Below are 6,804 nucleotides of genomic sequence, written 5' to 3'. Positions count from 1 at the left end.
GTACAATATAAAGAACAATCAGTTGTTCCCAACTAGAAGGACCAAATACAGTTTCCCAAGGTGATAAAATTGCATATGTAGATGCATCACTTGCATGCCAGGCATGAAGAACATTCCCCAACTTATAATGAATGGTTGGATATAGGGGCTCCATATGTTGGCCCAATAATAGAAGCTAAGGATGTAACCATGCACGTATTGGCACAATCTCCTTATGAGGATCCCATGTATCTACTACTACTATTAATTTGGGCATTGCTATCTGATCCAAAATATTATGAAGTACTAAAGCTGGTAGTAACTTCTCCCATGTATCCAAAAAATGTAGCATAGGTTCAGGGTCCCTTGGCTCCTCTGAATTTGTAGCAACTATTCTCACTGTTGGAAGAATAACTTCAATGAAGAGTTGAGTGTAAGGAGTTGAAGAAGAAAGTTCTGCTTCTATGTAAATGCCATAATCATGAGGCTTATTCCCTTGTAGAGGTCTCTGTGAAAGTTAAATTAACTCTAAAGCATGTAAAGGATGTTAAAGTGATTCCCAACCTTGAAACACTCTTATAAGAAATGACAAAGAAAATACAAATGCAAACATGAAAAATTGTACAACTTGTAGTCCTCCCAATAGTTGGTTTGTAAAATCTCAAAGACACTCACAAGTGATTCCAATATCATAGTACTATTTTCACAAAGGTTTGCACCCTTCTCTAAAGTTTTTACCTAAGGACGACCTTGTGAAACATGGAAACAACCTCCAAGTTGTGGGACTTGAACTATGAGGTTGAGTCTCCAGAGAAGCTCGAATTCCTTTACTATTAGGGTGCACCTAACTACTCTTGGAGAGGAAAAGGGAGAAGGAATGCATGAAGAGAAAATCTAACTACTCTAACCTAAGTGGGTGATGCACCAAAATAGAGTGTTCAAACCAATCTCTGCCCATACATGCACTATTGAACCATCATGACACCAAAAGATTTACACATCCATACTTGCTTTAATCTAACAATCACATGCAGATCAAAAAACCCAAATGAATGACACAAGGAAAGAGAGGATTCACTTATATATCATTCATAGGCCAAAAGAGATACAATCATGCAAGATTGCAGATATCCACAATACACCAATGAGAGGCAAATAGTTCTTTCATTTTACATCAATGGCTGAAGGAGATAAGGTAAAATATCATATAGTTCAGAGACAAAGGGAATTTATATTAAAATTACAGAGCATTATCACAGAATTTAGAGAAGAGTTGACCAGCACAAAATCTACAAAAATTTCCTTTATAGCTCAGGCATAACTAGGATATTTTCTAACTGAAGTTGATCCACAACCACTACCATTAAGTCTTGATAAAGATCTGGAGAAAATCTAATCTAGGTATAGATTCAAATACAATGAAACTTGATATTTGTTGAAATAGGGCCCTGACAAGAACGACACCATTAAACCATTTTGGCCAAGTAGGTGGATGAACTGAGGTGGCAGAGTGTTTTCCTTTGTTTACTGAGTTCAAAATTCATTTGGGAGCGGTTGGCATTGATCACAGGGATTAGATCACACAGGAAAACCTAATTGTCCTTCGTTTCTAGCTCGTAAATTAGCAAAAAATAGCAGTCAACAAAATACTGCAACCAGAATGGGCCACATGGACCAATTATTTTATTTCATTTTGCCACCCACAAGGTCTTCCTGAGTTTGACCATATCTTTAAAACTAACTATGCTACCTCCTCAGAACCTTGACCATGGCAGTCTCCCAACTACCAGCCTCTAACTCTTAATGCCAACTGTAGCGTTATCTCCCCGGGCCCACAAGGACACGTGCCGCTGAATCACTATCTCACTACACATAAAAAGTGAGCACCTTCCATAGCAAGATAGTGACCATCGTAGATTCTCATTGATCATGTGGAAGACATTGATACATTACTTAAGAGAAATATGGTGGGTCCCTTATCGCTATGTCACTATTTGTAACCCTCGTGCAACTCACCATAGTGAGATAGTGATGATCATAGATCTGAGATCAAATCAAGGGTAGAAAAACTGCACAAAGTACCCTAAAGAGTGGTGGGTCCTATTTTTGCTATGTCACATAGACTAAACATCTTGCAACTTTCCATAGTGAGATAGCCAGGACTGTTGATCTGAGATGATCTGACTATCGAGACCATTGACATGCTTTATGAATGGGCGTGGGTCTGGGGAACTGATGACGCAAAAGAATATGCACTGTTGGAAACAAACTAAAACCTTACTTTCATCCTAGTCACCTTTCCATGTCGTTTGAGGTCCCACCATGTGTTTATTTACCGACTGGGCGCTATGTCGCTAACGGCGAGAAGAACAAGTTTCCCGATAGTGAGATAGCAACCTCCAATGCTGTCACTTTTCTCAGTGTATACGTGTATCCCACTAGATGTCATCATGTGCCAAATCTTTATAACTGATATTTGATAGAGCATTATTTGGGACCCATCTTCTGAAAAAGTTTTCATAGGATTACTTTCCATCAAGGCACTATGTCGCTAATGGCAAGAAACACAAATTTCTTGATAGTGATTTAGCGAGCTTCGGCAGGTCATCAAAATCAGTGCTGGACTTCATTTTTTAGTACCGCAAAAAAATTTTGATGGTTTCTATCTCGCTATGGGAAACAACCTCACAACTTTTCATAGCGAGTAAGCAACATTTGTAGATCTTAACAAGATCCAATGGCGGGGAAAGTTGCAACCCAGCGGATAGAAATATCATAAGGTTTAATCGTTTTATTTTGTATTTCTAGGGTATTTAAATAATACTAAAGATGGGTAGTGACTGTTGGGTGGGTCAAGTATTTGAATTCAAATTTTGGCAAGGGGCAAAATAGGTAACATTTTTGGCAACTCAGAGGGGATGCAAGCCAGCAATGCGTGTGACCAGTGACCTTATGCATCCATTGGGCTATAGAATCACAAAAGATTTAGATCAATGCACTGTGAAACCCTAACCCTACCTCTGTGGGAAAAAAAACCCTAAAAAATTTCCCTCTATCTCTACAACTAGAACCAGAGACCAAAAAACCTTCTACAACCTTCAAAACTTCGAACAAAAAAAAAAAAACTAGCTATCTCACAGGGAGAAACTTGTGCTTGTGCACTTCTTGGAAAGTAGGAAACCAACAAAAAGAAAACTAAGCTACATATGTGCATGAAACCTCAAGCCTTGTCAAAGACATGGTTTGAGATAGATCCCATTGATTGGGATAGGCAAAACTTCACCATCAGGCTTGCTTAATTGAAAAGCATTGGCCTGCTTGCAACTAACAATTAGATAGAGACCACTCCTCAGTGCATCAAATTTTGAGTGTGTCCCTAGTTTTTCCCTATCTACATCTCATTTCAAAACTAAATTACCCTCTCTAAAGGTTATGACCCTAGCCTACTTGTCAAAGCTCCTTTTCATCTATTGCTGATGTATTTCTAGGGTTTGCATGGCCTGACTTCTTTTTTCTTCCAGATCCATCAGCTCTGCCATTCTTACTATCATGGCATCATCTTAGATTAGCTCCAGCTGATGAGCTAGTTCTAGGGATGGGAATTCTAATGAAATTGAAAGCCTTGCTTCTCTACCATATACCAACATAAATGGTGAATTTCCTATTGACCTCTTAGGTGTTATTTTGTCAGCCCATAGTGTAGTCCTCAACTTTTGATGCCAACACATTTGGTTATCCTCTATAGTTCTTTTCATAATCCTAATCAGGTTTTTGTTGGATGAGTTTAGCCAAACCATTGCCTTGAGGATAGTAGTTTGAGGATGTGCTCAAGTAGATGTTATGGTCAACTGCCCATGCACAAATTTGAGCTCCTACAAAATATTTTGCATTATATGAAATAATGGTTGAAGGGGCACCAAACTTGGTCACAATTTTGTCAAGGAACTCAACAATTGAAGATTCTATGGCGTCCTTCAATGCAACTACCTCTATCCATCTAGTGAAGTAATTTGTAGCAGCTAAAATCTATTTGTGACCAGAACTAGACGAAGGATTGATAGGGCCTATGAAATCCAATCCCCATTGAGCAAAAGGATGGTCCACCTGAATGGGATGGATAGGAAGAGCTGCAAGCTTTTGCTTACCAAAGAAGAAGGCACATTTTTCACATTTCCTCACATACCTATGACAATAATGGAATAGGGACAACCAGTAGTAACCAGCCCTCATGACCTTCATTACATCTGTCCTTGCTGAGAAGTGACCACCATTAGGACCATCATGAAGCTCTTTGATCATTCTTTCAGCTTGGTCTATGTCAATGCACCTTTATAAGGCTCCATTAAAATCTTTCCTGAAAAGGATACCATCAACTATAATATAAGGAATTGACTGCAATCTATACTATCTCCTTTTAGTTCTATCTAATCCTTGAGGATATCCATTTCCTAATAAGAAATTCTTCATATCATCCATCCAATTCCTTGGGTCATCATTTCTTGTCTCTTGTTGCTCTGTTAGTATCATAGCAAATTCCTCATCTGATTCCTGAGATGATATCATCTGTTTACACAACCCCTTCCCTCTTACTAGCTTGGTGATCTAGATGTCAACATCATATTCCATTACTTTAGTAATCCAACCAGCTCTCTTCTCACTAATATCTTTGCTCAAAAGGAAATCCTTCACACTAGCATAGGGTACTAACAAATGAATTTTATTTTGAGACAGGAGGTGTCTAAATTTATTTAAAGCTCTGATGACTGCAAGGGCTTGCTTCTCTACATAGCTGTATTTATCTTCATATTCTTTAAGTGCTTCACTAAAGAAGGCTATGGGCTGCTTTTCATCTTTATCATTTGTTTGAGTCAAGATAGCAGAAATACTTGACTCACCACCTAGGGTATAAAGGATGAAATCCTTTTCAAAATTTGGATAAATGAGAGTGGGGGCTGAGGCTATGGTTACGTTGATCTCTTCAAAACTTTCTTTCCCTTCCTTGGTCCATGCAAAAACCATACTTTTCTTGAGCATAGCTGTAAGGGGTTTTACCATGGTAGCAAGATTAGGGATAAATCTCCTCACAAAATTTATCCTACCAAGGAAACTTTGCGACCCCTTCTTATGTTTAGGAAGAGGGAGAGCAAGTATTGCTTTTGTTCTTTCTGGATCAATGGTTAAACTATCCTCAGATACAATGTGTCCTAATAATTTTCCTTGATTGGTAGCAAAGACACACTTGCTCGGGTTAAGGGATATCCCAAATCTCTATCTCAAATGATTAAAATGATCTTCTACACTCTTTGAATATACTATGATATCATCAAGGTAAACTAATACAAACTTTTCAATCATGTTTTTTTAAGGCCATCTCCATTGCCTTTTGAAATGTAGCACCTGCATTGGTTAGCCCAAATGGCATCTCACAATAAGAATAGGTACCCCATTTGGTGGTAAATGTAGTCTTGTACCTATCAGACTCTTTGACCAGCACTTGATTGTAGCCAAAAAATCCATCAAGAAATGAAAACCTCTTTGAACCATTGACCTTGGATAAAATCTGCTCCATGGAAGGGAGAGGATGGTGATCTTTAAGGGAAGCTTGGTTAAGGTCCCTAAAGTCCACACATAATCTAATTTCTCCATTCTTCTTCCTATCAGGGACAAGGTTTACTACCCATGACAAGTGCTTGCTGGGGAAAATTATATTGGTCTCAATCAATTTGGATAACTCTTTTCTCATTAAGGGTTCAATTTTGGGATTCACTAGCCTCTATTTTTGTCTTACTGGTTTGACATTATCAATTAAATCTATGGTATGCTGAAACAACCTTGGGTCAAAACCCTTTAAATCATCATACGTCCAAGAAAATATATCATTAAATTCTTGACATAGATGAATAAAAATTTCTTGCTCAATCTCAAAACATACCTTCCCCATGTTTAAGGATTTTCCATTAGCAACCGTAACTGGGGTGTGATCATCTTCATCAACAACTAAGTTCATGACTCTGCCTCTTGCTTGGTCATTAGGATTAAAAAAACTCTCTAAGGTAATGAGACCCTTAGGCAATTTGTTGGAACTAAGATTAATGATTTGATCGCCATACTGATCCTGTAATCTCGATTGGTTTCTATCTAAAAAATTTGCTTCATTCTACAAGAAGCTTACAATTTGTTCATTAGATTTAAACACTTACCAATGGATTTTTTTGTTAGGGATGACAGGCCTTACTACAATTTTGATTTGTTACTTCTTTTTCTCCTCAAGATTCCCTAGCACATCATGAGATGCACCTATTGCTGCAAGTCTATCAATATGTCTATTTTCTTTTCTAGGGATACTTTGAATATTAAATGCATTGAAACCCTCAAGAAAATCTCATACCATATGTTTATAAGACCTGAGAAAACCATTCTTGGTGATATTCTAATTTCTCACTTGATTAACCACCAACTCACTATCTCCATATACACTTAAGGCTTGAATTCCTCTTGTCTGAGCAAGTAGGAGACCTTGAATAAAGGATTCATACTCAGCCACATTGTTAGTGCAACTAAACTGGAGCCTAAAGGAGAAGTAGTACCTTACTTGTGTAGGAGAAGTCAACATCACACCAACCCTTGACCCATTCTTATTCCTTGATCCATCAAAGTAAATACTCCATATCCCACTCAGATCTTCTTTAGTCTCCACAAGATCAGGAACTAGAGCATCCTTCTCTAATATACAATATGTACTGAGGCCTATCTCAAGGGTTTTTGGGATGGGACCAAATTGATATGCATTAGCCCATTCATCTAAGAGAAAATTAGGTATCTTTG

Source organism: Cupressus sempervirens, chromosome 4 (genome assembly GCF_028749045.1).
Source record: "Cupressus sempervirens isolate cs-2001-9-10 chromosome 4, ASM2874904v1, whole genome shotgun sequence".
Classification (NCBI taxonomy): Eukaryota; Viridiplantae; Streptophyta; class Pinopsida; order Cupressales; family Cupressaceae; genus Cupressus; species Cupressus sempervirens.
Note: the sequence above shows the minus strand (reverse complement) of the source record.